We start from the raw sequence: 9,692 nt of genomic DNA on the forward strand, positions 1-9,692 counted from the left end.
AAAAAAAAAAAAAAAAAAAAAAAAAGAAACCCTGACTAAGACACTATTGATATGCTTTTCCTATCATTATTAAATTACTATAACAATTCCTGGGCAGATTACACTAGAATTATTGAACCCTTTATAGTGAGGGCTGCAATTAAGGTTCTGCAAGTCTTTACAAGTCACAGGCTAATGGCACTAAGAAAGCAGGCATGTTAGAGCCAGGCGTGGTGGCGCACGCCTTTAATCTCAGCACTCGGGAGGCAGAGGCAGGTGGATTTCTGAATTCGAGGCCAGCCTGGTCTACAAAGTGAGTTTCAGGACAGCCAGGGCTATACAGAAAAACCCTGTCTCAAAAAAACAAAACAAAAAACAAAAAAAGAAAGAAAGAAAGAAAAAGAAAACAGGTGTGTTTCAAAAATCAAAAATTTTTTCTGGGCTGATTGTAAAACCATTATCTGGTAACTAAAAGTGGCAAAAGGGAATAAATTATTGTAGGTGCAGGACAGAAGATAAAATACATACAACACTTCCATACTAATGAGTCACTAGGCAGATGATTTGCTAACTTAGACCTCTAATAATTACAGCTTTAAACTCAATGAGCCTGTGGAGCTAGTGGCAGATAGTGAGTGTTCAGTTAGTGGCCCATTCAAAACTCCCGAAAGCCAGGACCCCCAAGTATATACTGTGGCCCATTCAAACGATCACACACATGTAATGCACTCTACAAATCTTAAATTGGCTTCAAATTAAACTAGTACCTCTAAATTACAGCTTTCACTTCCAAACTTGTATGCCAGGTATGGTGGCATATGCCTGTAACTGCATCAGCATTCTCATTGCCTGGAACTGTAGTGCTCTGAGGATGCAGGAGGATTGAAGCAAGGTTGAAACCATCCTCTGCTACATAACAAGTGCCAGGAAGTGCCAGGCCAGCCAGGGCTATAGAGACACTACCAATGACCCCACACCCACACCCAAAACGCTTCACTGTGTCAGGTATTTTATATCAAGATGGCTTTGTGTTGGAAGAGGTTGCTGGCAGGATAAGATCTCAAAATGCAATTGAGGTTCATTTGCACAGGTTCAGAAGTGCATACCTGTAATCCTGACACTCAGTGACTGAGACAAGGTAGTTCAAGACCAACATGGGCTACAAAGCAAAATGGTCTTAACACTCAATTGCAACCTGGTCTGCTACATATTGAGTTCTGGCACATATTGAGCCAGGACTACATAGAAAGACCTGTTTCAAACAACAGCAAAACCTCAGTTAGCCAGGGGTGGCCAGGCAGGGAGTGAAGAACACCTTTAACTCCAGCACTTGGAGGCAGAGGTAGGCAGATCTTTCAGTTTGAGGCCAGCCTGGTCTGCAGAATGAGTTCCAGGACAGCCAGGGCTACACAGAGAAACCCTGTCTGGGTGGGAGTGGGGGTGGGGACAAACCAAACTCAATTGTCTAGATAAGAAATTGGGCCGTGGTGGCTCACGCCTTTAATCCCAGCACTCGGGAGGCAGAGGCAGGTGGATTTCTGAGTTTGAGGCCAGCCTGGTCTACAGAGTGAGTTCCAGGACAGCCAGGGCTACACAGAGAAACCCGGACTGTACTCCCAGGCAACTGTGTGTGTGGGAGGGCAGTGGGCTGGGGGAGTGGGGCATGGATCCCTTTCTAGCGCTGTCATTAGACGACCTCACACATGTGACCACACAGTGTGAGCATAGCTTTTACACTCCACACACGCCCCCAACCCTCATAAAATGGGCCTAATAGCCACTTACTTTTTTAAAAAAGATTTATTTATTTATTTATTTATTTAATGTGTACGAGTGCACTGTAGCTGAACAGATGGTTGTGAGCCTTCGTGTGATTGTTGGGAATTGAATTTTTAGGACCTCTGCTCACTCCAGTTGGCTCCCATCAACTCTGCTTGCTCAGTCCCTGCTCCCTCCGGCCCAAAGATTTATTATTATACAAAAGTACACTGTAGCTATCTTCAGACACACCAGAAGAGGTCATCAGATCTCATTAAGGGTGGTTGCGAGCCACCATGTGGCTGCTGGGATTTGAACTCAGTATCTTCAGAAGAGCAGTCAGTGCTCTTACCTGCTGAGCCATCTCACCAGCCTGCATCTCCCCACTTATAAGATGGCTGGGAAGTGCTGCTAGATAAATGACTATGGAGAAATGGGTGTGCTCTGATGAAATGTCTACCCAGTCCGAGGTAATCGTTGTTACATACCATGGGAGCACTTTTTTACTTGAAGTCTAAGGACAGAGCTCAGGAGTTCTGTGAACTTGGGTCTGAAAACCATCTTTTGTTCTATAAATTAACTTCCAACTGAAAACTAACATTTCCTCTTATTTTTATATTTTATTATTGCTTTTATTTTTGATATTACAGCATCCCGTGTATACTAGATTGGCTTCAAACACACAAGCAAAAGGTGTGGGAATTTTTTTTTTCCCTTTTCTTTCTCCCTTTCCATAGTGGCTTGAATGTGAATGCCCCAGAGGATCAGACGTTTGGATAACTGTCTGGTTGGTGACATTGTTTGGTTAGGTTAGGAGGAAGTATGCCACTAGAGGGCAGTCTCTGAGTACTTAAGGCTTCACCCCACTCCTTATTCACTGTTTGCAGTTTGAGATGTGAGCTCCCCACCCCCACCCTGGCTACTGCTGCTGCAACCAATCCTCTGCTTGCTGTCATGATTCCCTGGCATGACAGAATTTGGGAGGGGAAGGGTTATTCTGAGACAGGGTTTTCTGTGTAGCCCGACTGTCCTAGACTGGCTTTGTAGACCAGGAAGGCTTCAAACTCACAGAGATCCTGCCTCTGCCACTAAGTGCTGGGATTAAAGGCGTGCGAAACCATCACCCGGCAGATTTTTTTTTTAAAATAAATCTTTTTTTAAAAGATGTATTTATTTTATTATATGTAAGAACACTGTAGCTGTCTTCAGACACACCAGAAGAGGGCNTCAGATCTCATTACGGATGGTTGTGAGCCACCATGTGGTTGCTGGGATTTGAACTCAGGACCTTTGGAAGAGCAGTCGGTGCTCTTAACCACTGAGCTATCTCTCCAGCCCCCCGTGACAGACTTTTGTCCCAATAGAAAAGTAACTGTACAGGCAGGGAATAGCTGACTCTTCCTCAGCATTCAGCTTCTCCCTCACAGAATCTCCTGTGGACAGTCGGGCTCGTGGCTTCCCCGATGAGCACAGCCTTTCCAGCACTCCATGCAGCTCTGCAGAGTAAACCCTGGCCAGTGAACTCTTCTAGAAACTCACTTACTCTTGGTGATTTTTTTTCTCTTCTGAGTTTTAAAAAAATATTGCGTGTGTGTGTCTGTTTGTGTTTATCCATGGAGTGTGTGTGTATCCATGGAGACCAGAAGAAGGGTTTGGATCTCCTGGATCTGGAGTTGCTGGAGTTGCAGGCAGTTGAGAACCACCTGACACGGGTACTGGGTGCTGGGGAGCCGAACTCCAGCCCTCCTAAAGTACTCCTAACCACTGAGCTATTTCTCCAGCCCCAAAGGATAATTTCCTGAGATCTAATGACTTCTACTTTTTCTTGGACAAGTCTAAAATGGAATTCTTTAAAATTGTATCTGTTTGTCTGTGTGTGAGTGTGTGTGTGTGTGTGTGTGTGTGTGTGTGTGCGTGTGCGTGTGTGTTGGCCCCAGATGCCATAACAGAAACGTGGAGGTCAGAGGACCACTTGGAGTCAGTTCTTTACTTCTGTCACGTGGTCCTGCGGATCAAACCCAGGCCATCAGGCTCAGCGATGAACACTGCCTTACTGGTTCTTGTTTTTACTGTTGGAGAGTTAGGTGGGAGGCATTTGAGGCAGCTTCATGTAGCCTACGCTGGTCTCAAACTCATGGCAATCCTTCCTGTTGGGTGCTGGGATTATGAGTGCCAGCCACCACACCTGGCTCAACAGTTTTTGTTTTGTTTACTTGTTTGAGACAAAGTCTTACAAAGTCACAGTGATTCTCCTGTCTCAAACTCTCAAGTACTGGGATTCAGGCATGAACCATTACATCCACCAGAACAGTTTTTTTTTTTTTAGAAAGATCTATCTATCTATCTATCTATCTATCTATCTATCTATCTATCTATCTATCTTATCTATCTATCTATTAGGCATGAACCATTACACCCACCAGAACAGGTTTTTTTTTTAGAAAGATCTATCTATCTATCTATCTATCTATCTATCTATCTATCTGTAAATGAGTGCTCTATTCTCATGTATGGCTGCATGCAATAAGAGGGCATCAGATCCCAGTATAAATGGTTGTAAACCACCGTGTAGGTGCTAGGAATTGAACTCAGGACCTCTGGAAGAATATCCAGTGCTCTTAACCACTGAGCCATCTCTCAAGGCCCTGAACAGTTATTTTTATAGAAGGAGGACCATTATACTGACAGTGGAGAGAAATGAGGAGATAAGGAGATGTGGAGACCAGAGAACTCATGTCAGAGTCTAGAGAGCTGAGAGCTCAGAGGAGAAGAGGACCAGATGGACAGTGTGACACTCCTGGGTCCTCGGTCACAGCGATCTTGGAGCTATTGGGAAGGAGGGAGACACTTCATCCCCAGATCACCATACCTCACAGTTCTCTTCTCTTACATGGAAATGTGGTGAGGGTGGGAACAGATCAGTCACTTTAAAAATGATACAGTGGGATTCAGAGTCTCAGCATAAGACTTGGGGATGCACCGTGACCAAATGGGCCATCCTGTAGGCCGAGAGTGGTGGCATGTACCTTGAATCCAGTGCTTGGGAGGCAGTGGCAGGAAGATCTGTGAATTGGAGGTCAGCCCATTAAAACAAAAGACAAAAGCAAAGTCTACTCAAAGGAGCGTCCAGAATGCATTAGAGACCGTTTTAGAGGGCAGAAGGCTATATTTGAACATGCAAGTGCAGAGGCTGAGGGTAGAGATGCTGTGACCATTGGGCCACCGAGACAAAGCCTTCCAAGAGGAAGCTCCTTGTAAGGAGCTGGGAGCTGAGCGCCATAGTGAATGACGATTTTCAGCACCACGGACAGGGCCGATCTCCCATCCCGAGTATCCCCCAAATTGTCTTCATCTGGAGCACGCAAGGCATGTACTACCTCACCCTTCGTCTCAGCCACTATACATACATGAACTACGTCTGGCTCATAAGCCAAACTGGGGAACTGACAAGATCAGTCCGTGGCTGCAGACCCAGTCACACAGCTCCCAGAGAGAAGCATCTCGAAGGCTCTTGGCTTCTCTGTAGCTCTGGGTCATTCTTATGTCTGTTTCTCTGCAGCTTGGGGATTCCTAAGTGCCCAATAAAGCTCACTCATTGATTCCAGAAATACATCCCTAATGTTGACTCCATTATGACCCCTGAAGCACCTCAAGATCTCCACTTTCAGGAATAGGTAGCATGGGCTTCCTCTTCTCCAATGACAAAGAAACTAGGAAAACATTCTGGCTCCCTGAGAGCAGGCACTCCAGTGTCCAAAGGACAGCCTGGTGTGCTGCAGGTGACCAGTCCAAGTCCACACTCTGTTCCAGGTCACCCAGTGACTGGTCAATAAGGTGGGACAGGTGGCCAGGGAAGCCCAGGAGGGAGGGCTAGGAGCTGCCACCATGAAACAGACCGAAGGTGGAGAGATGTAGATCCTGCCTTTGACCTTGAGGAAGAGAAGCAAGCATGTCCACATTAATGTAAGACATATACCAATCCTGGGGTGTGGACGGAAAGGGGTGGTGCCATTTATAGGCACCACAGCTCCAGTAAGAACCCCAGTTCAATGTGGCTTAAGCAGAAAAGAGGATAGTTTAGCTTCTGCTATGCAACTCCAGGCATGGATGGATCCAAGGTCTCAAATGCTGTCATTGGGAGTCCATTTCTCTCCATCTCAGAGATACACTTTCATCTCACAGGTTCCTCCACAACAGAACAGAATGGCTTCCAGAGAGCCTTTGACCCTACACATTGCAGAAGAAAGAAAACATATATTGCTATGGTATGGATAGGGTCACCCATTTAAACCACAGTGACAGGAGCTGGGGTGGAGGAAAAGTGGAGTATAATTTTCTTTTTTTAATGATTTTTTTTTTAATTTTATGGATGGTGTGTGTGTGTGTGTGTGTGTGTGTGTGTGTGTGTGTGTGTGTGTGTGTGTTTTGAGACGGGGTTTCTCTGTGTAGCCCTGGCTGTTCTGGAACTCACTTCATAGACCAGGCTGACCTCTCACTCACAGACATCTGTAGGATAATAGTTTTCAAACGATAATCAGTAACAAGTCAAAGCAATACCACACAGTGTCGTCCACTGTCTGTTGGGTTGTATTTAATCCTTTTCCAAACATCAAGTGTTCTCTCAAACATCTTCTCCAGCAAGACGTCACATGGTCTTTTTCCAGGCAGCCTCCAGAAAAAAACACCACGAGTCTGTTCTCAGCAAAACATCCTCTCACAAGACAGTTTCCAGAGAAGCATCACATGACACAACTGAGTCTCCAAAGAAACCAGAAATGTCCACTTCAGAGATCCACCTGTCTCTGCCTCCCACTGCTGGTAGTAAAGGTGTGTGCCACCACCACCAGGCATGTATGGGTGCTTGCCTGCATGCATATCTATGCATCACATACATGTCTGGTATCTGCAGGATCCAGAAAAGGGTGTCAGACCCTGGAACTGAGGTTATGGGTTATGGATGGTTGTAAGCCATAATGTGGGTGCAGGGAATGGAACCTTCCTACTTCTGTAGGAAGTAGAAGTCCTCCTGTCATAGGAAGCAAGGAGGTGGTACTTGGTGGTCTCCAGTTCCAGGGTATGTTTGCTAGTTGTTAACTAAACTAAGTTGACACAACCTAGAACCACTTGGGTGAAAGATTCTCAGTGAGGTATTGTCTAGATCAGGTTGGCCTGTGGGCGCATCTGCAGGGGACAGTCTTGACTTCCTTAACTGATGCGGGAGAAGAGGACAGAGCTTAAAGTGGGTGACATTTGAGGCCCTGGGTCGTATGTATAGAGGAAGGGAGCTGAGGGTGCCTCCATTTCTCTCTGCTCTGGACTGTGGAGGTGACAGGACTAGCTGGTTCACCATTCTTGACGTCCCTGTAACACTGGGCTGCAAGCCGGAACTGTCAGCTAAGAATAGTTCTTTTTCCACCAACATGATTTTTGTCAAAGTATCTTTTCATGGTAACAGAAATGAAGCTAAGACACGGGCTTCCCACATGCTGGCTAAACTCTCTACCAACTGCCTCTAGCATTTTGTATAATAAAAAAGTCTATGGAAGTAGATGATTGTGGCCCATGGCTGCCATGATCCCCTGTAGTCTTAGCCCAATACATTTACTGACATATTTATATATACTTCCACCAAAGATTTAACTTTTTTATTTATTTGTTTTATATGTATGCATGTTCTACCTTCATGAAAGCCTGTGCATACATGTGTCCTCAGAGGCCAGAAGAACATGTCAGATCCTTTGGGACTGGAGTTACAGTGATAAGTCACCATGTGGTTGCTGGGAATTGAACTCAGGTTCTCTGGAAGAAGAGCCAGTGCTCTTAACTGCCACAAGGTGGCTCACAACTGTCCACAACTCCAGTTCTAGGAAATCCTACATCCTCATCTCCACGGGCACCAAGCATGTACCTGATACACATACATATGTGCAGGCACATGAAAGATAAAATAAACATAAATTTTAAAATTACTGCAACAAGCACACAGCCCAGTCTCCAGAGAGAACTAACAGTGGCTGTGATTTTTGGCTTGTGATTCCTGAGCAATATGACACCATGGATCTGTGCTGTTATCAGCCCATACCACAGATGAGGAGACTAGTCCGTCTGTCCATCTGTCTATCCATCCATGCCCCCATTTATTCATCCATCTGTCCATCCATCCATGCATCCATCCACCCACCCACCCATCCTTGTAAGGCCAGGCTCAGGCTTTGAGCTTCCCAGCTCCGAATTCCTGATGTTACTACAAGAAGGATGCTTATGCCTATTTGTAGTCAAGTGTAGGTCTCCAGAGAGGCCCCCACATCCCCTCCTTGTCCCTACTCAAATCTTGCCTCAGTCTCACATCCTCAGGATGTCCCCTATAGAATGCTGCTACTATATCTCCAGCAGGTGGCGCTGAAGGCCTTTTCCTTACCTTGGTGACATGACCAGTTCCCCGCTGGATGACACCTAACAGATGTCCCATAGCTTCCTGGGTATGCGGAAGTGAGATCCTGCCCCAGCCCACTGCCAAGTGGGCAAAGGCTGTGTTTGGTTCCAGTGAGTTTCTTTTGGGGGCTACATTAAGGGGTCCATTTGGCTCCCAGAGTCTGCAGCAAGCCAGCTTACTGTCCAGGAAGGGAGGGATCTGATTGGAGGCCTCTGAACTGTCCTTCCTCTGTGGGAAGTCCCCTGTCTCAGGACCCTAGGGGCAGTGGTGAGACTGTGGTTTAGAAGGTGAGGAGGATCATGGATGGGGTGAGGGGCCACGGGAAGCTTGTGAATGGAGTATGATCTCAGAGGCAGGCAGTCTCAGCTCGGACACTGGAATCTACCCATCATCTACCCATCATCGACACCTGCTGACCATTCCTTTCCGCATTCCACAATGGCCCTGAAGGGTGAGGACCATCTGCAGAGCTACAGAGATGGGTCTGTTACGAGCCCCATCAGCACCTCAGACACTTAATCTCCACTCGGAGCTTTTGTGAAAACAGGGAAACAGGGAGCAAGGATGATGGGCATGGGTCAGCACTCCTGGGGAAAGTAGGTCTTGGTGCTGCTGGGCTGGGCGTGGTGGCACCCGCCTTTAAGCTCTTCCTCTCCTCACCTCATAGCATTTGGCACAGTAGCTGGGAGAGAGCACCCACTTTGGAATAAAAAACTTAAGCCTCAACTTCGCTGATGCTGCATGGCACTTTCCAAGGACGTCACTTAGTGGGGCCTCAGTTTCCCTAGTCTGGTTAGATGGATTCCATCTAGTTAGATGGGTGAGGCTGACCTGGCCAGGCTGGCTCACAAGACAGACAGATAAGACAACATGGTTGCTTTGAGGGATAAGGTCTCCTGGATACCAGGCTGGTCTCAAACTTGCTGTATAGTTGAGAAAAACTGTGAACTTCCGGTCCTCCTGTTTCCACCTACTAAGTCATGGGTTACAAGTTTGCACCACCATGCCTGGCTTGTGTAGAGTTGGGGACTGAACCCAATGTAGTCATGCATACTAGGCAAGAGCTCTATGAACTGCCACAATGTACTTTAAAAGAATGATTTATTTATGTATTTATTTATTACACACACACACACACACACACACACACACACACACACGACTACACCGTAGCAGAAGAGGACATCAGATCCCATTACAGATGGTTGTGAGCCACCATATGGTTGCTGGGAATTGAACTCAGGACTTCTGGAAGAGCAGTCAGTGCTCTTAACCGCTGAGCCATCTCTCCAGCCTGACAATATACTTTTTTGTTTTGTTTTGTTTTTTGAAACAGGGTTTCTCTGTGTAGCGCTGGCTGTCCTGGAACTCACTCTGTAGATCAGGCTGGTCTCGAACTCAGAAATCCACCTGCCTCTGCCTCCCAAGTGCTGGGATTAAAGGCGTGCGCCACCACCGCCCGGCTGACAATATACTTTTTGTCTGTTTGTTTCTCGAGACAGGGTTTCTCTGTGTAGCACTG

The sequence above is a fragment of the Mus pahari genome, chromosome 6 (genome assembly GCF_900095145.1).
Source record: "Mus pahari chromosome 6, PAHARI_EIJ_v1.1, whole genome shotgun sequence".
Taxonomy (NCBI): Eukaryota; Metazoa; Chordata; class Mammalia; order Rodentia; family Muridae; genus Mus; species Mus pahari.